Consider the following 27224-nt stretch of genomic DNA (forward strand, 5'->3'; position numbering starts at 1 on the left):
GAGGAAAGCCAAGAGGACCCGGACGGGTCTGAGGACTACCCTCAGGAGGGAGCACAAAGAGGACATAGCTACTGAAGGGAAGTAGCGTGAATAAAGAGCTGTACATAGTTACCCGTTAGGGTACAAGGACTGCTGCTAATTAAAATATGGTCCCCATTGGGATTAGTGAATTGTTCCCTGTGTGTCCCTATCCCTTACCAGGCTGAGGACTGTGAGCAGCCATCCCCTATCCCTTACCAGGCTGAGGACTGTGAGCAGCCAATCCTTATCCCCACTGGCCGAGGACTGAGAGCGGCCATATCCTGTAAATAATTATGTGTTTCTAGTAATTTATAGGAGTCCTTGGTGGATTTACCGGGAATCCTTTGTACAGTTAGTGGAGCGTAACCCAGGATGGACTAAAAGACTGTTAAGGACTCGGGGCAGGACAGACCCCTACCTGGTTACGTCTCCCTGGTTTGGTGAAATGGACACCTTTGTTTCCTTCAAAGACTGCACCCGGTTGCGGACACGCCTTAACCATCTTTATGTGTTTTCTTTATTGTACTGTTTCTGTTTTTACTTGTTATGTTTTACAAAAAAATATGTTTAGTCCCGGAGTACTAAATTTCACTAGGGGGGAATGTGGCACCCCAGGGGTCTGGTTTCCACAGTAACAAGCAATGTTATGTCTGAGAGCAGGTGGGAGGTCTCTTGGTCAGGGATCCTGTGCATGCCACACCTCCTGCCCAGTCCTGGGAGGGGAAGAACTTCCCCTGTATAAACCTGGGGCTGAGGCAGGGTTAGAGAGTTCAGAGGGAGAGTGCAGCCAGGAGGGCTGACAGGGAGCTGTGGCTCCGGCTGGGCCCAGCTCCTGGGCCATGCCAGAAGTAGAGAAGAGAAGCAGCATAGGAAGAAACAACAGGAGCTCTGTGGGAGCAGTGTTACAAGGAGTCAGGGGCTGGCAGCTGCAGAGCTCGCCCTGACTGAGAAGATTTCTTACCGGACCCGGAGTCCGAGGCTGTGGGGACTAACTCCTACCCAGCAGCAGAATCCGTCAGGCAGGGGATTTCAGGTCCTCTGGCCAAGAAACCCGAAGGCACGGTCACACGCATGGGACCAGCACCGCCGTCGTGGAGCGGAAGCTACTAGAAGGCCCCGAGTCACCGGCCATACGGGTGAGCACCACACGGTACACTCAGGGACGTGGGCTACTTATACTCGCTTCTAGCAAGGTAGCCAGAAGAGTATCGTTAGTTTGGGAGGCCTACAACTCCGCCTGGCCAGGGGAGATCCCATCTGCTCAAGGACTGACCAGGCCCCAACTGCTAGCCAGTACTCTGGGAGGGTCTATCTTTGTCACCAGTAAAGACCCTGAACTACACCGCATCGTCTCTGAGTGGTTCCTGCTACCCCCATCATCCACGTCGGCTGCCCTGAGGCCATACCCCTCCCGTTGGGGGTTATACCATCTACGCTGCACTATCCTACCACCGGCCTCAGCGGTCTGCCCTGCAGCGGCAGCTCCATAGCTGCATTCAACGGGTGGCGTAGTCGTCCTACATCTACCGCTGATACAGCGCCACTTAGTCTGACTCCCTGGGCACGGACCGGGTCACCGCCACGAGACTACAACCCTCAACAGATCCGGCTCCGGGTAAGCTCCCGCGTGCGCAACGCTGCGCGACACAGGCCCAGGGGTGCGTCACCTGCAATGAGTGAAATGCTTATCTGGTGTAGAGCAGCAATAGGTCTTAAAGGACAGAGCTACCAGGCAATAGTAGAACCTCTTAGATCATAGCACAGACCAACGCTCTTAACCGCCAGAGGGGTAGTGGATGTGCGCAATGGGAGGGTGCCCGTCCGTCTTCTCAACTATGGGGACGATGAGGTTAGATTACCACGTTATGCCACTGTTGCCAATTTACATGCTGTAAATAACAACTCAATTCACACGGCGGAGTCCTTAACCTCACCAGACGAAGTGGAGGATAATGACCCTGCAACCCAGGTGGAGGATTGGTGTCAACAGCTCCATGTTGGGACAGACACCACTCCTGCCCATTAGAAACAGGGTGTACACCGGGTGGTTCAGGAATATGCGCAGGTGTTCAGTAAGCATCCACTTGACTTTGGGAGGATTAAGGGGGTTCAACACCATATCCCCACAGGTGACCATCCACCCATCAAAGAACGTTACATGCCTATACGACCAGCACACTACCAAAAAGCCAAGTAGATGTTGCACGACATGAAGAAGGCAGGGGTAGTAAGGGATAGTTGTAGTCCCTGGGTCGCTCCCCTAGTTTTAGTCAGGAAAAAGGACGGGAGCATGAGAATGTGTGTGGATTACAGACAAGTAAATCGCATTACACATAAAGATGCATACCCTTTACCACGCATAGAGGAGTCCCTGGCTGCCTTAAAGTCTGCAAATTACTTTTCCACGCTTGACCTCACTAGTGGGTACTGGCAAGTAGCTGTGGCTGAGGAGGATCGGGAGAAGACGGCCTTCATCACCCCGATGGGACTCTGCGAGTTCAACAGTATGCCGTTTGGACTCTGCAATGCCCCCGGAACGTTCCAGAGATTGATGGAGTGCAGCCTGGGACACCGCAACTTCGAGACTGTGTTACTTTACTTGGATGATGTGATAGTGTACCCCAAGACGTACGAGGACCACTTGAAGCACCTGGAGAAGGTATTTGAGTCACTGTCCCGCTACGGGATGAAGCTGAAGCCCTCAAAGTGCCACCTGCTCAAGAGAAAGGTACAGTACCTGGGGCATATTGTCAATCCGGAAGGGGTAGCACCAGACCCTGAGAAGGTCATTGCCATCCAGAAGTGGCCGCAGCCCAAGGACCTCAAGGAGGTGCGTCAGTTCCTGGGACTAGTAGGATACTACCGGAGGTTTGGAAAAGACTATACTAAGAAAGCAGCCCCTCTGCAAGACCTCCTGGTAGGATAGTCCCCCAAAGGCAGGGGTAAGGAGCAAGCCGAGGCATTCCAGGAGATGAAGGAGATCCTGACAGGTGATGAGATCCTAGCCTACCCTGACTACAGCCAACCGTTCCTGCTGTATACGGATGCCAGCAACGAAGGGCTGGGAGCTGTCCTAAGTCAGAAGCAGAATGGCCAAGAGAAAGTGATCGCATACGCAAGCAGGAAGCTCCGCCGACCGAGAGGAACCCAGAGAACTATAGCAGCTTCAAGTTGGAGTTCCTGGCCTTGATCTGGGCCATCACTGAAAGGTTTAAGCACTACTTAGCCTCCAGCAAGTTCACTGCCTACACAGACAATAACCCCTTGACCCATCTTGAAACAGCCAAGCTAGGAGCCATGGAGCAGCGATGGATGGCTAGGCTGTCCAATTACCAATTCACAATTAAATATCGAGCGGGCCGCAAGAACGCCAACACCGATGCCCTGTCTAGGATGCCTCACCAATCAGACACAGAAGAAGAAGTGGATGACCTGGAGGAGATTGAGCTACCTGCCTTTCACCGGAATGGGATGATTCATGAGCAACGAGCCTCCAGGAGACAGCGTGGGAAGACGTTAAACCCTCTGCCTCACCACACCTGGAAAGAGACCCAGGACAGTGACCCGGTTGTCAGCCTTATTAAAGAACTGATAACCCAGGAAGGTTCCACCCTGGAGAAGGAAGCGTCTCTCCAAGGAAAGCAGCTGTGGAATGAAAGGAGCCAGCTGTTTATCTACCGTGAGAAGCTGTGCCGGAGGTATGTCAATCCAAAAACCCATGAAATGGTATGGCAGATAGTGGTCCCGAAGACAGACATCCAAATGGTGTTGGAGGCCTACCACGATCAGGTGGGACACTTCGGCTGGAAAAAGCTAGAGACCCTGCTGAAGTGTCGATTCTACTGGGTAGGAATGCGCAGCTCTATCGAGCGGTGGTGCCGAAACTGTGGACCCTGTAGCCTCAGAAGAAAAGACTACAGCAGCCAGAAGGCACCCCTGCAACCAATCAAGACGACTCGACCCCTGGAGATCGTGGCCCTGGACCATGTCAAGTTGTCACCCAGCAGGTCAGGGTACTCCTACGCACTGACCATGGTGGATCACTACTCTAGGTTCCTGGTGGTCGCCCCCGTCAAAGAACTGATGGCAGAGACAGCAGCAAAAACGTTCCAGGCGTCTTTCTGTAGACCCCATGGGTACCCTGAGCAGGTGCTGACGGACCAAGGCCCGGCCTTTGAGGCTGAGTTATTCAAAGAGTTCTGCCATCTCTACGGGTATAAGAAGATTAGAACTACACCGTACCACCCACAAACCAATGGTCTCTGTGAAAAGATGAATAACATCATCATCGACCTGCTGAACACCATACCACTTGAGGAGAGAAACCAGTGGCCAGACCTACTACCTGACCTAGTAGATCTGTATAATCACATACCAGTAAGTTCCACCAATTGCACTCCGGCATATCTCATGTGGGTAAGACCAGGAAAGCTGCCCATGGACCTGGAGCTTGGTGTAGTCGAACCTGAAGCTGATGTGACCACTGAGGACTGGGACACGAGCAGACCGGAGCAGTATAGAAGAGTACAAGCCTGTGTCGAAGACAGTCTCACTCGGGCGAGGGACAAGCAGGAAGCCCACTATAACAAAAATGCGCCCGCAGAACCCTTCACACCTGGTGAAGTAGTATTAAAAAGGAAAAGAAGAAACCACAAACTTGATGACCAGTGGGAGAAAGAACCCTACACTGTGTTGAATTCAAGATTTGATAATAGGAAGACCTGCCTAATTAGTAGAGACGGCGGAAGAACGTCTACAACAATATCCAGGGACCACCTGAAGTTGTGTCCAGACCTGTTGAAACCCCAAGAAGAAGTGCCTCTCACCGTACCGGAGGAGCCTAAAGAAGCAGTGATACACACTGACTTAGGAGATTTCCCGGCAGATTGGCCTCAACTAGGAGGAGCAGTAATCATCCCTGTAATTACCTACTACCCACAGCAAGAAGAACCTGTAAGTGCTACAGAAGTGCCTGCTCGAGCAGAATCCCCGGTTGGAACAGAGCAAGAAGGCCCAGCCAATGGTACACTTGCCAGTCCTGTAGAGAAGTCAATGCAGTCCTGTAGCCCCTCCACAGCTAGTACTGACAGAATGGGAGGTAGTGCACATACTAGTGCTTCACGCATCCCAGTACTACGCAGATCAACACGTAGCACGCTAGGTCAGACCCCTGTCAGGTACAGAAAGTAAATAGTTAAACTTCTGACAAGTGTAGATAGTTACCCCTGGGGTATTAAATTGGATTGTATTGTATTACATTGTGTATTTTCATGTATACGAATTTATTAATTTGTGTTTTGCCTTATTGATGAACAACTTAAGTATATGGACACTTTGCTTAATTACTTCTTTTGTTATTTACCTAAGAACTTCGTGGCTGAGGACTGTGTGCAGCCCAAAAACTGCTTCTTGTATATAATTGCACTCCCTGGAGTGCCCCTTTAGGTGACCTCAGAAGAAAAACCTGTCTGAGTGTGGCTCTACCGGAGGTCCAACTCAGGATCTCCATGCCCTGCAGCCACCCCAGGGCCTACGTTGAGGGTTTGGGACAGGTCCCTCAAGCTACCTTGTACTTTACTGTGAGATGGACACCCTGTCAGGGGACCTCACTGGAAGAGACTTGGATTCTGGGGTTACTTATTAAATTGTATATACCTGTTTATGTTCGTATGTAACGTTCAAGCCAATGTGCCTCCCATAAAGGGAAGATTATTATTGTTCATGTTATACTGTTGTGTCAAAATGTACTTCAGCCTGGGAGTGCTGAGCTTTGCTAGGAGGGAATGTGGCGCCCAGCTGCGCTTGGTACCACAGATCCTAAAAGGGTGCATGAACAGATTCCTCCACAAGAGGCCCCCACAGCATACACACACCTCCACCTTCTACCTCAGACCACCAGAGGGAGCCTGTTAGGGGTATAAATAGGGAAGGTGGAGCTAGGCAGTTTGTTAGACTGGAGCCGACAGAGAGTGAGGAGCTGAGTGTGCAGAGCATCACGCAAGTTGCTGTCGAGGCAGTCTAGGCCCCCAGCAGTCCTGAAGCCCAGTCCAGACTCACCTAGCTCAGGTTAGTGAGCTTAAGGCGTGCCCACGCCATAAGAGCGGTGAAGCGCGGCAAGCTGCCGTTAGTGTGTGTAGCCTAGTGAGGGCCTGAGCGTGGCCGAAGGCGAGTGGAAAGTGAGTAACATAGGGGGCAGAGGAGCTACACCAGCTCACCCCGAAGAATATACCGGACACCGGGTCCGAGCTTACAGGGATCTCTATGACCCAGTAAGGCATAACCGGAATCCCTGGAGAACCACAGGTCCCAGGATCACCAAAGAGCTGATACGTACCAGAGCCAGGAGACGCATAGGCCCCGCAAGCTGGGAGCGTGTACTCCAAGAGAAGGCCCTACCACAAGGTCAGTAGGAAAAGAAAATCCCGGCACTCACGTGTTGATAATCAGTTGATTTATTCCACAACTCACACAAGACGTTTCAGCCTGTCTAAGGCTTTTTTCAATTGTGGTTAAATACATTCAGTCAAGATATTTATAAACAAATCCACGGAAATGACATAATTCTCATTAACATAAAAAAAAAAAAAAAGAGTAGACCAATAAAAGAAATTATATATAACAGAATTTACAACAACATACAAAAATTAAGCAATAATAAACTCAAGTTGCACAATAAAAAAGAACAAGTGAATTCATATATTTAAATAATCCCCAACTACACATACATCGCAGATTGTAAAATTTATTGCATGCATATACCACATTATATCTTTATTTCTCCATATTCTTTTAGCTAAAAATATATAACATTTCATAGTTTTTCCAGAAAAAATCCTTCATGTTTTTAAGATTTTTTAATATTTCCAATGGAATCAAATATATCAATGACAAGTAAATTCATATATATAAATAATCTTCAACCAAATATGAGAATATAAATCCTAAAACATGGATTCCATTTCATAAATGTATCAAAAATATTCCCATCTAAATTTCTCAATGTTCTTTTTATTAAACACATTCAACATTATATAATTTTTCTGGAAAAAAATTCCTTGATATTTTTAGATTTTTGCAAAAAGATTTTTATTAGAACAATACTGTTTATTACATTTGTATATACAACTGATTCCTCATGAACAGCCTGCAACAAGTGACTAAATCTATCTTTTATTCTCTTGCCCTTTATAATTCTATTAGTAAATACCTTATAAAGAGATCAGTATACTGCCATATTCCCATAAATCCCAACTCACATAGTAAAAAAAATTCATCATATTATTTCTATATCACTTTATATCTCATTATAAATTGTAACTACATATAAAGCTACTGCTGAAGGAATAATCACAGACATACAGGAATAGAGAACATCTACGTCTCAAGTGATTCTCACCTCCCCTAGATCGTTGTCTGAGATAAGAGTGACTTTTTAAATTTATCCTTTGTTATCCTCCATTCCCTAAATTAGACCTTATCTATTTCGTTAAAGGTGACAGTATAATTAACTGTCCACCCGTGATTCCCAGAAGTACATAGGGAAGTCGTCCAGCCTACATCATGTCTTATCTCCGCATTCAATCTTATTTAACCCAACAAAATGTGGCAAGTATAATATGCATCCCATTTGTTCCTATGCAGATACTTCAGGATTTCATCGCATCTGAGATGTCTAGAAAGAAAAATAGGATGTATATATTACTCATTATCCTAATCACATAATACCACTAACATCATATTCTCGATTCAGGCCATTTGGATATAAAGTTCCCAAAGTATAAATCCAAAAGGCTTCTCTACGTAAAAGGATTTTTTTGATACTGTCTCCTCTTCTAGGTATATCTATTTGTTCTAACACTTGATATTTCAATTGGGCTATTGAATGTCCTTTTTCCTTAAAATGTAATGGAAGGGGAAGCGAAGTATCTCCACACCTGATAGTGGATTTATGTTTATTAACCCGTGTTCCTACTGACTGCATTGTTTTTCCAATATATGAAAAGCCCCACGGACATTTTATCTGGTAAACCACATTTGTAGATTTACACGTGTAGAAGCCCTTAATATTAAATCTTTTACCTGTCCTAGGATGACTAAAATATTCCCCCTTAATTACATTACTACATTGAGCACAATTCAGACAGGGATACGTTCCTTTATTTTTTGTTGAAAGAAAATTCTGTCTTGGAATTATTGCATCGCTCCCAACATCCGCCCATATTAGTTTATCCTTCACATTGGGCAATCTCTTGTTACAGATAAGGGGAGGTATATTAAATTCCATCACACTCGGATATGCCTGCCCTAGAATATGCCAATATTTCTTTATAATCTGATCTACTTTTAAATTGACCGGATGATATTCCCTCACAAAGCATATACGTGATTCATCCCTTCTACGTGTTTTTTTTATCAGTAACCATCTCTCTTAATGCCCCATCTAGAATACGTTGGGGATAGTCTCTCAATCTAAAATTTTCACACATTTCCTCAATTCTTTTTGAACAGATGGAGGGGTTGGTAACAATCCTAGTCACTCGCTGAAACTGTGATTTGGGGATAGCCTTTTTAACAGAATATGGGTGTGCACTCCTAAAATGTAAGATACTATTCCTGTCCGTATCTTTTTTATATAAATCTGTCTCAAAGTCCCCTTTCTCATTCCTAATTACCATAGTGTCCAAAAAATGTATCCTCTCAGTGCTATATGAAATGGTAAATTTTAGTTCACTCCATACACTATTCAAATCATCATAGAATGTCATTAGGGTTTCTTGTGGCCCCTCCCATACGCAAAAAATGTCATCTATGAACCTAAACCAGGCTCTTCCATGTATCTTGAATAGAGGATGTTCATAGACATATTGCTCCTCAAAAAATGACATATATGTATTTGCGTATGGGGGGGCCACATTCGCACCCATTGCCGATCCCCTCTTCTGTTTATAATATACATCTTGGAACAAAAAATAGTTCTCATACAGAACCACCTTTAGTAACTCCATCACTATATCTCTTTGAACCCCTGGAAATTCATTAATCTCGAGAAGCCACCTCACTGCGTTTAATCCTTTTTCATGTTCTATTGATGTATATTAACTTGTAACATCTATTGTAGTAATGATGGCATCTGCAGATATATTATGAATAGTTTTAATTTTTTCCAAAAAATCTCCTGTATCTAATAAAAAAGATTTATTTTTCTTTACTAGAGGGGTCAAAATGTGTTCCAATGTTATAGATAGAGGGGATAATACTGACTCTGTGGACGCCACAATTGGTCTGCCTGGAGGATCAATCAAAGTTTTATGCACTTTCGGTAATATATAAAATATTGGGGTGATAGGATCATCTTTAATCAAAAAATCAGCCAACTTTGAATCAATATTACCCCCTAATTTATATCTATCTATCATTATCTCAATTTTCCTTTGTATATCTTTCAATGGGTTCCCTTTTAGTGGTTGATAAGTTGTAGAATCTGATAATTGTCTCATTATCTCCCCAATATATCTCTCCCTATCCATTATTACAATTGATCGGGTGATAAATCTTAGGTGGCGAAAAACTGCTCTTAATTCTCAAATTTAAATCTGCTAACTTCAAACACTCCTCCAGATTTAAATTTGAGAACTAAGAGCAGTTTTTCGCCACCTAAGATTTATCACCCGACAGAAACATATATTAGCTTTGTTACAAGAGAAGTTGAATCTTTATTAAATCGGACACAACTAGGAGGTTTTTCTTACAGTAGTAATCTAACCATGAAAGAAAGGGAAGCCCTTAAACTTTTACAGGATGATAAGACGATAGAGATAAAGCCCGCTGACAAAGGGGGATCAATTGTAATAATGGATAGGGAGAGATATATTGGGGAGATAATGAGACAATTATCAGATTCTACAACTTATCAACCACTAAAAGGGAACCCATTGAAAGATATACAAAGGAAAATTGAGATAATGATAGATAGATATAAATTAGGGGGTAATATTGATTCAAAGTTGGCTGATTTTTTGATTAAAGATGATCCTATCACCCCAATATTTTATATATTACCGAAAGTGCATAAAACTTTGATTGATCCTCCAGGCAGACCAATTGTGGCGTCCACAGAGTCAGTATTATCCCCTCTATCTATAACATTGGAACACATTTTGACCCCTCTAGTAAAGAAAAATAAATCTTTTTTATTAGATACAGGAGATTTTTTGGAAAAAATTAAAACTATTCATAATATATCTGCAGATGCCATCATTACTACAATAGATGTTACAAGTTTATATACATCAATAGAACATGAAAAAGGATTAAACGCAGTGAGGTGGCTTCTCGAGATTAATGAATTTCCAGGGGTTCAAAGAGATATAGTGATGGAGTTACTAAAGGTGGTTCTGTATGAGAACTATTTTTTGTTCCAAGATGTATATTATAAACAGAAGAGGGGATCGGCAATGGGTGCGAATGTGGCCGCCCCATACGCAAATACATATATGTCATTTTTTGAGGAGCATTATGTCTATGAACATCCTCTATTCAAGATACATGGAAGAGCCTGGTTTAGGTTCATAGATGACATTTTTTGCGTATGGGAGGGGCCACAAGAAACCCTAATGACATTCTATGATGATTTGAATAGTGTATGGAGTGAACTAAAATTTACCATTTCATATAGCACTGAGAGGATAAATTTTTTGGACACTATGGTAATTAGGAATGAGAAAGGGGACTTTGAGACAGATTTATATAAAAAAGATACGGACAGGAATAGTATCTTACATTTTAGGAGTGCACACCCATATTCTGTTAAAAAGGCTATCCCCAAATCACAGTTTCAGCGAGTGACTAGGATTGTTACCAACCCCTCCATCTGTTCAAAAAGAATTGAGGAAATGTGTGAAAATTTTAGATTGAGAGACTATCCCCAACGTATTCTAGATGGGGCATTAAGAGAGGTGGTTACTGATAAAAAAACACGTAGAAGGGATGAATCACGTATATGCTTTGTGAGGGAATATCATCCGGTCAATTTAAAAGTAGATCAGATTATAAAGAAATATTGGCATATTCTAGGGCAGGCATATCCGAGTGTGATGGAATTTAATATACCTCCCCTTATCTGTAACAAGAGATTGCCCAATGTGAAGGACAAACTAATACGGGCGGATGTTGGGAGCGATGCAATAATTCCAAGACAGACTTTTCTTTCAACAAAAAATAAAGGAACGTATCCCTGTCTGAATTGTGCTCAATGTAGTAATGTAATTAAGGGGGAATATTTTAGTCATCCTAGGACAGGTAAAAGATTTAATATTAAGGGCTTCTACACGTGTAAATCTACAAATGTGGTTTACCAGATAAAATGTCCGTGCGGCTTTTCATATATTGGAGAAACAATGCAGTCAGTAGGAACACGGGTTAATAAACATAAATCCACTATCAGGTGTGGAGATACTTCGCTTCCCCTTCCATTACATTTTAAGGAAAAAGGACATTCAATAGCCCAATTGAAATATCAAGTGTTAGAACAAATAGATACACCTAGAAGAGGAGACAGTATCAAAAAAATCCTTTTACGTAGAGAAGCCTTTTGGATTTATACTTTGGGAACTTTATATCCGAATGGCCTGAATCGAGAATATGATGTTAGTGGTATTATGTGATTAGGATAATGAGTGATATATACATCCTATTTTTCTTTTTAGACATCTCAGATGCGATGAAATCCTGAAGTATCTGCATAGGAACAAATGGGATGCATATTATACTTGCCACATTTTGTTGGGTTAAATAAGATTGAATGCGGAGATAAGACATGATGTAGGCTGGACGGCTTCCCTATGTACTTCTGGGAATCACGGGTGGACAGTTAATTATACTGTCACCTTTAACGAAATAGATAAGGTCTAATTTAGGGAATGGAGGATAACAAAGGATAAATTTAAAAAGTCACTCTTATCTCAGACAACGATCTGGGGGAGGTGAGAATCACTTGAGACGTAGATGTTCTCTATTCCCGTATGTCTGTGATTATTCCTTCAGCAGTAGCTTTATATGTAGTTACAAATTATAATGAGATATAAAGTGATATAGAAATAATATGATGAATTTTTTCTACTATGTGAATTGGGATTTATGGGAATATGGCAGTATACTGATCTCTTTATAAGGTATTTACTAATAGAATTATAAAGGGCAAGAGAATAAAAGATAGATTTAGTCACTTGTTGCAGGCTGTTCATGAGGAATCAGTTGTATATACAAATGTAATAAACAGTATTGTTCTAATAAAAATCTTTTTGCAAAAATCTAAAAATATCAAGGAATTTTTTTCCAGAAAAATTATATAATGTTGAATGTGTTTAATAAAAAGAACATTGAGAAATTTAGATGGGAATATTTTTGATACATTTATGAAATGGAATCCATGTTTTAGGATTTATATTCTCATATTTGGTTGAAGATTATTTATATATATGAATTTACTTGTCATTGATATATTTGATTCCATTGGAAATATTAAAAAATCTTAAAAACATGAAGGATTTTTTCTGGAAAAACTATGAAATGTTATATATTTTTAGCTAAAAGAATATGGAGAAATAAAGATATAATGTGGTATATGCATGCAATAAATTTTACAATCTGCGATGTATGTGTAGTTGGGGATTATTTAAATATATGAATTCACTTGTTCTTTTTTATTGTGCAACTTGAGTTTATTATTGCTTAATTTTTGTACGTTGTTGTAAATTCTGTTATATATAATTTCTTTTATTGGTCTACTCTTTTTTTTTTTTTTTTATGTTAATGAGAATTATGTCATTTCCGTGGATTTGTTTATAAATATCTTGACTGAATGTATTTAACCACAATTGAAAAAAGCCTTGGACAGGCTGAAACATCTTGTGTGAGTTGTGGAATAAATCAACTGATTATCAACACGTGAGTGCCGGGATTTTCTTTTCCTACAGACATTGTTTTCCACGTGCACCACTCTAGCTATACGGAGTGCCGACTATTCCTTTTTGATACTACCACAAGGTCAGACAGTGCAGGACAGAGACAAAGTTAGGCCTAGCTCCAGGCAGGTCAGAAACTTACTATGCAAAGGCAAGAAACAGGAGGCTCTATACCCGCTCCCTGGGGAGAGTCGTGAAATGCACCCTTCACCCTACAGCGCTCCGGGATGTGCCTGAATTTTCATCAGTAAAAGGTACTGAAGAGAACTGTGTGTTTGCCTGTCTTTCCGTAGGCCCGGCTGGGTCTCCTCTGTCCTGCATCCCCTCTTCATATGCTGCCCTGAGGCCAAGCTCCACCTGTGGGGAGCTGTACCATCAAGCTGCCTTATCACCGGCCTCAGTGGGCTGCCGCAGCGCTGGTGATTCTCACCAGATACCACAGGTGACCCCAGGGTACGGGCCCGGGAGCCGACCACCGCGACATCCCCAAGGCAAAGGCCCGGGTACCGAGTCGTCCCCATCCCCTGGGCGCGTCAAACACACTGACCAGCATGAAGCACTCTGTGCAGCTGTGGACTCTCCATCGCGTCACTGGTGATTTCTCCATTTTCATTGATGGGAATAATGAGGAAAACAGTTTCACAATCTTCTAGGGCGGCATGGTGGCTCAGTGGTTAGCACTGCAGACTGACAGCACTGGGGTCCTGGGTTCAAATCCCACCAAGGACAGCACCTGCAAGGAGTTTGTATGTTCTCTCCGTGTTTGCACAGGTTTCCTCCAATAAAACAAAAAAAGATGTATAGATTCCAAAGCATAGGAAAAGATCCCAAAAGATCGCTTCCAATATCCACAAAAGCAGTTTTGTCAAAAGACAGCAAAATTGGGGATTTAAAATGTAACTTTTACTGAATTGTTTTTTAAAAAAGGATTATTACTGGTAGACAAACATATTAAAATTGTAAGAAAAAATGGACTGATAACCCTTGTCCCTGCAAGAGTACAATTATTGACAGTGGTCAAAATAATTAATAGTGTCTCTATGCTGAACAGACTCATATACATATAACATTTGAGTGTCCAAAGGTTTAAATAAGAAAGATCTCACCCATATTTGGTTTTGTCCTCTATATCCTTTGAGCCCTCTCAGGATTCCCTGTTGGTGGTGGAGTTCTCATCATTTGTTGTCCCTGCCAGTCCCTATAGCTTAGAGATGGCCCTAAGACCCCAAGAACTCCCGTCCTTACAAGAGCAGTACACAGCTGACCCTGATATGCTAGTAAAGCCCTGAACTGGCCCTAATAGTGCCTCCCGATGCGTTTCTTCAGGATTCTGAGTCTTCAGGGGATTGGCACATGCAACTCCATATCGAGAATAAGGGAAAAAGACCCACCCTCCAGAATATGGATGGGATAAACAGGTAGTTGAGTATTAGAAAATGCTCTCCATTAAATAGGGCGCTTTTAAGTGGGAACCTCCCCCACCCTATATGTTTCTATGCCAGGATTGGATCAATTTCAAATAATAACAGCCTCATGGGCCAATCAGAGAAATGTCCTACCTTCTACAGTGGTCCTATTTGGGTATAACGCTTAATCAAATCACATTATTCCAAATGATGCCCAAAATTCGTAGTCCGCATATCCTGGACATCCTGTGGAACGCAAGAATGCGCTCCACACATTCTGGCCGGGGTCATTTCCGGTGCGCATATGGGAAAAGAGACGTCACATCCGGTGCGTCGTCGTACCGACGTCACATCCTATTCAGGTGGAACGCACCGCGCACATTGTGCGCTCCACCTGTGTGAATCGCCGTCACATCCGGTGCGTCATTGCAACTGACGTCACATCCTATCTAGCTGGAACGCACCGCGCACATTGTGCGCACCACCTATGTGAATCGCCGTCACTTCCTATTTAGTGGAGCGCATCGTGCGCTCCACATCATATTAGTCCCCATAGAGCTAAAGCTCAATTGTGTATTAAAAAGGCGCCTGCCCCAATGAACGCAACCCATATATCGCCCCCTCATCCATCAATGCGACGGGGGCTGCAGTCCAAAATCATATTATCGCCCCCAAACTGCAACGTGCGCACGATGCTCTTGTACAAATGAAGGGGCCTGAGTTACCCAGTGTAAAATACATTTCAGTCACCCTATAGGTTTCAGGCACCCTATACATCAATAGAATCGTGACATGGACCACATCAATACTTTCTCAATTTGTAATTATGGAGGAACACATTCTGAATCATATTATGTAGAAGGCATTTATTTCTTTTTAGAAAGTATTTTTACGTTAGTATCTGTCATAACATATCAGAACTAGGCATATATTCAGAGAATATTAAATAAAGCAGCTATAGGTTAGCTGCTCCTTAAGTCCCCGAGGGGATATGGTCTTCAACTGAAAAATCCACTTTGATTCTTTCTCTAAAAGTAGACGGTCCCAGTCTCCCCCCCCGATATGGTTTAGCTACTTTCTCCATGCCTATAAATTTGAACACAGTTTTATTACCACCATGGAATTCATTGACATGCCTAGCTATAGGGGTGTCTCTTTTATGCAGGATGTCACCAATATGTTCACCCACTCTGCGCCTTAGTTCACGTCTCGTTTTTCCTATATACTCAAGGCCACTCTCGCAGGTGCCCTTGTAGATGACGCCCTGTGTTTGGCAGTTGATGAAATCCATGATGGCAAATTCCTACTCCACATTGGTACTAGTGAAAGTTTTGGCATTAGTCATAGAAGTACAGGCAACAGTTTCCACATTTAAATGAGCCTTTTAAATCAGATTTGAGCCACGTTTAATTTCGGGGAACTGAAAAATGGCTATGTACCAGTCTATCTCGCAATGAGCGACCCCTCCTATAGGTGATGTGTGGGTAACCACCCAAAAAAGGAGATATATCCTCATCCATATCCAAGATGGGCCAGTGTTTTTGGAGAATCTGTTTAACCTCTGTTGCCCCATTACTAAATGTGGTAATGAATCTCACCACATTATCATTTTCAGGCCGCTTTTTCGGTGTCAGGAGATCCGTTCTATTGACTGTCTTGGTGTTGTTATATGCATCATAGAGAACCTTTTTGGGATAACCCCTTTCCAAAAATCTACTACCCAAGTCATCCGCCTGTTCTTTAAAAATCTTGTCATTCGAGCAATTTCTACGTATACGTAAATACTGTCCTCTAGGGATACCCCTTCTCAAGGGGGTGGGGTGACTTCTCTCCCAACGCAACAAGGCATTTGTTGCTGTCGGCTTTCTATAAGTGCAGGTCTCAAGACAGCCATCCTCAGTTTTTTTAATGAGGATATCAAGAAATGGCAGACATGTGGGACTGTGCTCACTGGTAAATCTCAATCCAATAGAATTGATATTGAGATCCTCCACAAAGATCAAAAATTCTTCTGGGGTCCCTTTCCAAATTAAGAATATATCATCAATATAGCGCGCCCACATGTCCTCCATTTCGACGAATCGGGGGCCGTTCTCACCGAAGACTGTAGTTTCCTCCCACCAGCCCAGGAGCAAATTTGCATACGATGGGGCACACGGGCTACCCATCGCAGTACCCCTGAGCTGGTGGTATTACTTAAGGTCAAAAATAAAAAAGTTTTTTGTGAGACAAAAATGCAGTGCTCTTAAGACGAAATCACTGTGTGCCTGACATTGTATACTCCTTTTGGAGAGATAATGTTTAGCTGCTATAATCCCCATCTGATGTGGAATTGAGGAATAAAGGGCCTCAATGTCAATACTAGCCAGAATCGTATTCGGGCCGATCGTTAGACCTTCCAGTTTCAAAAGGAGGTCTGCGGTATCACGGGTGTGTGATTGAAGAGATGTTACAATTGGACTGAGGATCCGATCAATATAAATCCCCAAATTTTGAAATAGGCTCCCCACTCCTGATACAATAGGTCTGCCTTTTAACGGGCTTTTGCCCCTGTGAACCTTAGGCAAACCATAGAAAGTAGCTAATATAGGGTTCTTTTGGAGCATGAAGTCATACTCATTCTTATCAATGACTTGTGATCTTACACCATCCTCAAGGAGAGTTTGTAATTCTTTATGGAACTCTTGCAAGGGGTTCTTTTTTAGTATTGTAGCGCCCTGAGGGTTCGGTCGCTACAGAGGTATTGCATCTCAACCAGAGGTGTGATATCCCACTCCCGGGTAAGGATGGTCTGTGGACCAGGGCTCGGTTAGCTGCATGCATCACACACACCCCATTTCCGGGGGACAGCTCAACGGTGCTCCCATTAGTACAGTAATGCAGGCATGACAGAATCTGTCCCTGGCTGGAGTGGGGAGGGGGGAGAAAAACCCAGTGATGTAGGAGCAGGAGGGGAGGGTTTCTCGGCATAGGTAGGAGCCCATTGGTTGCAAGTCACCTGGGCTCATACAGAGAGAGGGAGGTATAAGAGGTGGCCACCATCTTAGAACACTGTTCAGTTCAGGGGAGAGTTCAATGAGAGAGGGAGTTCAGCCAGAGAGGGCGGACAGGGAGCTGTGGCTCAGTCTGGGCCCAGCTCCACGAGGCAGGCCTAGGAGGAAGGCCAGAGCCAGAAGAAAGGAACAGGAACAGAAAGGAACAGAAACAGAAAGGAACGGAAACAGAAAGGAACAGAACACCAAGAGAGGCCCAGAGACACGAAGGCAGAAGGAACCCTAAGGACCCAGGAGATTGTGGGTGACGGGTTGGCAGAACAGGGTACCGGATCCCAAGTTGGTGGAGGCGACTAATCCTCAGCCAAGGACCGGCGGTCGTGATTATTTACTGGTGCGACCCCTCACTACACCTACTAGAAAGGCACACCACATAGGGCCAGGGAAGTGGACACCCAGCCTCCCAAGAGAAGGCTCGAGGCAGCTGGACAGAAGTAGTGTCACTGGTGGGGCACGGCTGACGAAAGGATAGAAGGGAGTCCTGTGCCACACTCCGGAATTGCCTGGGGGTTGATCAAGCCCCCTGCCTGGTGGACGCAGCACGGCTCGGACGGTCCTATCTGTGCACAAGTGACCTGGATGAGAACTGTGAGTAAAGAACCTGAACTGCAACACCTTGGCTCTGTGCTTTCTCACCGCGTCAGCACTACTAGTACTGGGACGCCCCGCACCACAACCACCATCATCACTCTACACTGCCCTGATGCTATACTCCTCCCGTGGAGAGTTGTACTACACTCTGCTGCACCCACAACACCAGCCTCAGCGGTCTGCCTTGCAGCGGCGGTTCATCCTGGCCGCAATCCACGGGAGGCGTAGTCGGACATTAAACCATAAAATCCCCATAAATAGACTGCCACTGGTTTGACCACCCTGAGCCACGGGACCGGGTCGCCGCCACGGTGACTACAACCCACAGCATCCCCCCAGAGACCGGGTATCCCACACACGTGCACACTCGGCCCAGGGGGCGCGTCAACTTCTCATAGCATTCTCTATCTTGTAGAATATTCCCGCACATGGTTTTATAGTGTTCAGGGTCCAGGACCACCACATTGCCACCCTTGTCAGAGGGTTTAATGACAATGTGGCGGTCCTGTTCCAGGCTCTTGATTGCCTGCATTTCGTCTTTTGTGCAGTTAAATCGCGTGAAGCATTTTTTTCTTTTCAAGATTTTCCAAATCCTTGGATACTAGATTAACAAATACATCAATAGATGAAACATCATTATGTAAAGGTGGCATTTTGCAACTTTTATTTCTTAAGTCTGAAAAAGGACCTTTTCCAGTAAAGGTAGGGCTTGGGGCACCTATGCTATTAAGTAGACGTATTTCCTCCCACACTCCAAAGACATACTGATAGGGATTGTGAGCTCCAATGGGGACAGTGATGTTAATGTATGTAAAGCGCTGCGGAATATGTTGGCACTATATAAAAATAAAGATTATTATTATTCCCTAAAGGTAAAATATTACAAGATGTAACCTGGACAGTTAGAAAAGTGAGCTGAAGAGGCAACATACAGACCAGACCTGGGAGTTTTAGTTAACCCCTTAAGCCCCGAGGGTGGTTTGCACGTTAATGACCAGGCCAATTTTTACAATTCTGACCACTGTCATTTTATGAGGTAATTACTCTGGAACGCTTCAACGGATCCCCCTGATTCTGAGACTGTTTTTTCGTGACATATTGTACTTCATGATTTTTGTAAAATTTCTTCGATATCACTTGCGTTTATTTGTGAAAAAAATGGAAATTTGGCGAAAATTTTGAAAATTTTGCAATTTTCAAAATTTGAATTTTTATGCCCTTAAATCAGAGAGATATGTCACACAAAAGAGTTAATAAATAACATTTGCCACATGTCTACTTTACATCAGCACAATTTTGGAACCAAATTTTTTTTTGTTAGGGAGCTATAAGGGTTAAAAGTTGACAAGCGATTTCTCATTTTTCCAACAAAATTTACAAAACCATTTTTTTAGGGACCACATCACATTTGAAGTCACATTGAGAGGTCTTTATGACAGAAAATACCCAAAAGTGACACCATTCTAAAAACTGCACCCCTCAAGGTGCTCAAAACCATATTCAAGAACTTTATTAACCCTTCAGGTGCTTCACAGGAATTTTTTGAATGTGGAAGAAAAAAATGAACATTTAACTTTTTTCACAAAAATGTTACTTTAGACCCAATTTTTTTTATTTTCACAGGGGTAACAAGAAAAAATGGACCCCAAAATTTGTTGTGCAATTTCCCCTGGGCACGCAGATACCCAATATTTGGGGAAAAAACACTGTTTGGGCGCACGGCAGGGCTCGGAAGGGAAGGAGCGCCATTTGACTTTTTGATTGTAAAATTTGCTTGAATAATTAGCGGACTCCATGTTGTGTTTGGAGAGCCCCTGTGTGCCCAAACATTGTGTTTTTTTTTCACTTTTTCATTTTTATGAATCAATTTGTGAAGCACCTGGTGGTTCCAAGTGCTCACTATGCATCTAGATAGGTGCCTTGTGGGGTTTAGTTTCCAAAATGGGGTCACTTGTGGGGGAGCTCCAATGTTTGGGCACACAGGGACTCTCCAAATGCAACATGGTATCCGCTAACAAATTGAATGGAAAATCGGCTCAAATTGTTAGCGGACACCATGTTGCGTTTGAAGAGTCCCTGTGTGCCCAAACATTGGAGCTCCCATAAAATGGACTGAAATGCTCTATGCATAGGCGGATTATAATAAGGACAATCTGGGCTACCGCCTGGGGCCCGAAACTCCGAGGGGGCCCATGGTCAGACTGCCCTCATTATAATGTTAGGTGCGCCGCCCGCAGGACAATGCCACAGACGCGAACACGCAGCGCACTCTGCGTGCCTACGTCTGCTGTACTCAGGCGCGGAGCCCCTGGGATTCCCAGCTGTCGGCTCCTGCACTGCAGCCCCTGTGGTGCTTGGTGCTGGCTCCGCCCCCTGCTCGTCTTGAGCTCAGTGCTGCCTTTCTTCCTGTTTCCTCCTTCTGGCAGCTCCTGGTGACGGTAAGAAGCAAATAACTGCTTCCTGTTCTGTGAGAGAGTGACTTGGGCATGTCACCCTGTGGGCTGCAGGGTATGTGACCATGGGGGGGCTACAGGGTATGTGACCATGGGGGGAGGCGCAAGGTATGTGACCATGGGGGGCAGCAGGGTATATGGCCATGGGAGGGATGCGGGATGTGTGACCATGGGGGGTCTGCAGGGTATGGGACCATGGGGGCAGCAGGGTATGTGACCAAGGGAGAGCTGCAGGGTATGGGACCATGGGGGGGCTGCAGGGTATGTGACCAAGGGAGGACTGTAGGGTATGGGACCATGGGGGGAGGGCTGCAGGGTATGGGACCAAGGGGGGCAGCAGGGTATGTGACCATGGGGGGAGGGCAGCAGGGTATGTGACCATGGGGGGGGCAGCAGGGTATGTGACCATGGGGGGCTGCAGGGTATGTGACCAATGGGGGGCTGCATGGTCTGTGACCATGGGGGGCAGCAGTGTATATGACCATGGGAGGGCTGCAGGGTATGGGACCATGGGGGGAGGGTTGCAGGGTTTGGGACCATGGGGGGCAGCACGGTATGTGACCATGGGGGGGGGCACTGGATATGTGACCGTGGGGGATGCTAGTGGATGCATAGTATATTATCTTGGGGGCTACAGATTAATGTTATCCTGTGGGTTTGGGGGCTGCAAGGATCTATGTGGGGGCTCATACCATATATTGGGAGCTATGTGAGGACTCATACTGTATGTATATGGCTGTGTGGGGGTTCATGTTGTATGTAGGGGGCTCATACTGTATATTGGGGGACTGTGTGGTGTCATTGTATGTAAGGGACTTTGTGCGGATTCATACTGTATAAAGGGAGATATGTGGGCGCTCATATTGTATCTATGGGGCTGTGTGAGGGTTCTTACTGTGGCTATGTAGGGGCTCATACTGCATATTGCTGGCTATGTGAGGGTGTGGCACCCCAGGGGTCTGGTTGCCACAGTAATAGAAATATTACGTCTGAGAGCAGGTGGGAGGTTTCTCTGGTCAGGAGCCCTAAGCATGCAACACTTCCTGCCCAGACCTGGGAGGGGAGGAATCTGCCCTTATAAACTGGGTCTGGGGCGGGATTAGTGAGTCAGTCAGAGCCTGGAGACAGTTCCAGACACAGGGAGAGTTACAGCAGGAGCTCTGTAGGAGCAGTAGCTGAAGACCAGGGCTTGGAGCTAAGCAGAGATATAGCTCGCCCTGGCAGAAGAATCTAGGAACCGGACACAGGAGTCCGAGGCTGTGGGGACTGATATTCACCCAGCAGCAGAAACCAGCCGGCAGAGGATTCCAGGTCCTCTGGCCATAGAAGCCCAGAGGCTCAGTCACAAGGAAGGGACCAGCACCGCCATCCAGGAGCGGAGGCTAACAGAAGGCCCCAAGTCACCAGCCATACAGGTGAGCACCACACGGTATACTCAGGGACGTGGGCTACTTCTACCCGCTTACAGCAAGGTAGCCAGAAAGAGTCCAGATAGACGGGGAGGCCTACAACTCCACCTGGCCAGGGGAACTCCTGTTTGATCGCAGACTGACCAGGCCCCTTATGTTAGCCAGTACTCCCGGGAGGGTCTGCCTTAATATCACCAGTAAAGACCCTGAACTGCACTGCAAAGACTCTGAGTCGTTCCTGCTTCATCTCCGCACCAGCACTACTAGTGCTGGGACTCCCGTGCACTATCACCCTCACCATCAACTACACTGCCCTGGGGCTCCACTCTTCCCGTGGGGAATCACACTACCTCAGCTGCACACACCAGCAGCCCCAGCGGTCTGCCTTGCAGCGGCGGTCCACGTTGACCGCAATCCACGGGTGGCGTAGTCGGACAATTAACCTAAAACCCCCACAAAATACCGCCATCGGCCTGACCACCCTGAGCCACGGGACCAGGTCACCGCCACGGATTCTACAACCCCCAGAATCCCGGCTGTATGTAGCGGGCTGTGTGTGGGCTCCTACTATATATGGGGGGCTGTGTAGGGGCTCATATTGTATGTAGGGAGCTGTGTGTGGACTCATACTGTATGTAGGGACTGTGTGTGGACTCATACTGCATGTATAGGGCTATGGGGGGCTCCTACTGTATGTACAGGGCTATGGGGGGCTCATACTGTATGCAGGGGGCTGTGTGTGGGCTCCTACTGTATATGGGGGGCTGTGTGGCAGCTCATATTGTATGTAAGGGGCTGTGTGTGGGCTCCTACTGTATATGGGGGGCTGTGTGGGGGCTCATATTGTATGTAAGGGGCTGTGTGGGGGCTCATATTGTATGTAGGGGGCTGTGTGTGGACTCATACTGTATGTAGGGGCTGTGTGTGGACTCATACTGTATGTACAGTGCTATGGGGGGCTCCTACTGTATGTACAGGGCCATGGGGGGCTCATACTGTATGTAGGGGGCTGTATGTGGATTCATACTGTATATGGAGGGATGTGTGGGGGCACATATTGTATGTAGGGGGCTATGTGGGGCATATTCCCTGGACCTGTGAGCTGTTATCCTCATTGCAGTTCGGCTTATGGTCTCCTTTTCTTGTCCTGATGGAAGGAATTCCCTGACGATTCCCTGAATGACCAAAGGAGGAGAAAAAGCATCGGAAGTAGATGCCATTAAGCTAAGTGCACAACTGTTCAGGTCCTATAGGGTCTATATATATAGTGTTGTATCTGCTGTTAGACAGATACAACACATGCAGGGATTGCCTGTTTGTTAAGTGTTGTGGTTGTCTAACAGACAAAAACAAAACATGCAGCCGCAGGGACTCGAATATATTATCCGAGCACTACAAGATACTCGGATAACACCCGAGCGTGCAGGGATAACAAGTTATCAGAGCACGTTCGCTCATCACTATTGTCTTTATGAATTGAGTTTTTAAAATAAAGAGAATTTTTTTTGAGTTTTTTTTTGTTTTGTTATGGTTTACATGTATGAAGGCCCCATAGGTTGATTGCTTTGGTTGTTGATTGAGGGGACTATGTGGGGGCTTGTACTGTATATAGGTTATTTCAGCATATTAATTCTGATCAATATTAAGTGATACAAATAAAATTAAAAATAATTATAATTAATATGTTAATACTGAGCAGAGTTAATTTCAGCCTATTGTTCGGCCTCCACAACAGTCACGGCCTCTCATGTGGCCCCTTCTGAAAATTAATCTCCCACCCTTGCCCTATTATGTATGGCGCTATGTTATATATTTTTACCTTATGCTGTACATAAGGGAAAAATGTGTGCGCCGCGATACACTCACTGCTATATCTGTCAGCGGGGGGGGGCACACCTTCTAAACTGACGGGGCCCTGGCTACTCTTAATCCACTCCTGGCAATAGATAAGGAGGAAAACAGTATTGGATCGCTGCTGATACAGACAAATTAAGGCTATAGAACCCTGCATAGGAAACCAGCCACCACTGCAGTTTAATAGCAGGACATGATCAGTGCTTACAAGCTTTTGTCAGTAGATCTTGTAAGCACTGCAATGAAGCTAGCCAGGAACACACTCTTAGCTCTTAATCCAGGCCAGCTTTACGGCTACCGTGCTATGTCAATGGTGCAGAAAAAAGTTGCCAAATATAGCAACATTGGGAGCGTACAGTTCGGCCACACTGGTGATACTATGCAGCAAATCTGAACTATCAAGCAAGAGGCCGAGAGGCATGGGAGCATTTCTGAAAAGTCGCACTGGAAAAGACTCTTTAATATATGTCATAGAAAACTTTAAAGGCCATAACACATCTCCAGTGAGGGGACATTCATCCCCCTCCTGTCTCACACAGAATTGCAGAAGGAGAAAGAGCTAATGTGGCGCCCTGCTGCGCATTGGTGCCACAGATCCCAGAGGGGTGCATGGATGGACTTCTCCACAAGAGGCCCTCACAGCATTCACACACCTCCACCCTACCACCTCAGACCACCAGAGGGAGCCCAGATAGGGATATATATACTGTAGGGTGGAGTTAGGCAGTCAGTCTGTTGAGAGTAGCAACTGCAGAGGTTAGCCTGCAGTGGAGCTCAGTCAGTCCAATCCAGACTCAGAGAGCTCGAGTTAGTGAGCCTAGGGCGTGCCGATGCCAAAAGAGCAGTGAAGAGTAGCGAGGCCTACTGCCCGTGTGAAGCCTAGTGAGGGCCCCGAGCGTGGCCGAAGGCGAGTGGAGTAAGCAAGCAACAAAGGGGGCAGAGGAGCTTAACCAGCTCACCCCAAAAAAACATTTACCGGACACCGGGTCCGCGTCTGCAGGGATTCCTTACACCCAGCAAAAACAACCGGAACCCCTGCCGAACTATATGTCCCAGGAACACCAAAAGCTGATTACGTACCAGGGTCAGGAGTCACGGAGGCCCCAGAGACCAGGGAGAGTGAACTCCAACAGAAGGCCCTACCACCAGGTCAGCAGGTGCAAGACAGAGACCAAGTTAGGCCTAGCTCCAGGCAGGTCAGAAACTTATCAAGGAAAGGCAAGGAACAGGAGGCCCCACACCCGCTCACTGGGGAGAGTCCTGATATGCACCATTCACCCTGAAGTGCCCTGGACCGTGCCAGAAACACCTCCAGTAAAGGTACTGAAGTGAACTGTTGTGTGTTTGCCTATCCTTCCTCCGACCCGGCTGGGTCCCCTCTGGGTCCCCTCTGTCCTGCATCCCTACACTTACACTGCCCTGAGGCCCCGCTCCACCTGTGTGGAGTCGCACCAACTAAGATGCCTGAACACCGGCCTCGGAGGACTGTCGCAGCGCTGGTGATCCTCACCAGACACCACGGGTGGCGTCACGAACATTCCCCATCCCATATAACTTTCCCCCTTTCTTTTAAGAGTGACCCCAGGGTACGGGCCCTGGAGCCGACCACCACGACCCCCCCCCCCCCAAGGTCAGGCAACAACAAGGACCAGGCGCCGAGTCGTCCCCATTCCCTGGGCGCGTCATCTCTTCCTGGCGTCACGAACAGGATTCCGTGCCCGCTGCAACGAAGGAGTGTTGTGCCTTTAATCAAAACTGAGTATTTAACTGTGGCGAAGATCGCCGCCATTGTTGTGCTGCCGAGCGGGAAGAAGGGCATAACTGCGGGAAACTGAGAGGCGTTCCTGCTGTAGCACGTGAATCCCCGGACACGCCCCACGCCTCGACGTCAAACCAGGAAGTGCCAGGTCCTGGAAGGAGCCCCGGCGAGCGCTCTGACGTAGGACGAGAGCGACGCAAGGTCCTGAAGGAAAACCGTCACCTGCGGAGCTGCAGCCTACTGGTGGAAAAGAAAGGAAGGTAGGCCACGGTTCGCTAGGGGGGCGCCAGAATGTCCGAAGAACAGCACAACACCGGAGTACCGGTTAACGGCCCTGATGATCTACCCACGCCCGGCGCCAAGCAGGCCGGAGCAGCCGCTCCACCAGCAGGGCTTGTAACCCCTGTCATACCCATGGCCCTACCGTACATCCCTGGAGCGAAGTGACTCCCCCAGTACAGTGGCAAACCAGATACCCTGTCTGGATTCAAAAGGAAAATATGCGATATACTGGACATGTACTCTATGACAGGCAAGCAAAGAGCCGCTGTTGTATTGGGACAATTGACTGGTGCTGCGGAGCGAGAAGTAGAAACCTGGTCGGCCGCAGACCAGGAGTCAGTGTCCGCAATCTTTAAAAAGTTACAGACTGTCTTTGAGGATCGTACTGAGACAGACCTCCGGATGAGGTTCTACAGCTGCTCTCAGCAACCGGAGGATAGTGTTCGGGACTATGCCTGGCGTTTACAAGGGGCCCTGCGAGCTCTGAAACAGGTTAGTCCAACCAGCATCAATAATGAAAAGAGAATGCTGAAGGAACAGTTTATTCGGGGACTGAGGTCTCAGGAGGAGAGCAGGACTGTGCATTGGTGGTCCCTGGATCATCCAGATGCCACCTTTGACACCCATAAGGACATGGCTATAAAAGGACTGCAGTCCCTGGAAGCAACTGCTATCCAATGTTACCAGGGTGGGGCCACCCCAGTGCCTCCAGCATCCACCTTTTCTCCGGTGGCTGCTGAAGCCAAGGTTCCAGCAACGTCCCCTAGTGAGCTGGACAGCCTGCGCTCTGAAGTGCGTCAGTTGAGCAAAACCCTGGCCACTGTACTGAGTGCCCTGCAGCTGCGGACGGAGCCCGAGGCAGAAGGAAGGATCCTGCTAGCTGACAGCCCTGAGGATGTCCCATGGATGAGAAGGAGGAGGAGGACAACGCCACCCCCTGGGAGGACCAGCGACTAACGCCGCCCGCCGAAGGACTCTGTCTGCCACCGCTGCCACAAGACAAGTCACGCCGTCCAGCGCTGTCCTTTAAACGAGCAAACCCTGGGGCCGAGGGCCGACACCCAGGAGTAGACCCCTCAGGCCCATGAAACTGGTACCGCAGGTTCGTGGGAGGAAAACCTTTCCTATCCATCGTGCTGGACGGAATCGCGACACCCGCTCTGCTGGACACAGGATCTCAGGCAACCATCATGCCTAATGTCCTCTACAAAAGGTTCTGGTCCATAGATGAACTTCACCCACCAGATCCAAATCTTTCCGTGTATGCCTCAAACGGCCTCCCGCTTAACCTAGTCGTGGTTAAAGATGTGGCAGTGAAGGTGGGAAGAGTGGAACTGAAGGACCAGAGACTTATTGTAGTAGAGACTAATCCTGATGATACAGACTTGTATATGGTACTTGGCACAAATATTGTTAGTAACTGTTTGGGAGAAG

Source organism: Phyllobates terribilis, unplaced genomic scaffold (genome assembly GCF_046119375.1).
Source record: "Phyllobates terribilis strain yellow unplaced genomic scaffold, ASM4611937v1 Scaffold_8__6_contigs__length_399053987, whole genome shotgun sequence".
NCBI classification, from domain to species: domain Eukaryota; kingdom Metazoa; phylum Chordata; class Amphibia; order Anura; family Dendrobatidae; genus Phyllobates; species Phyllobates terribilis.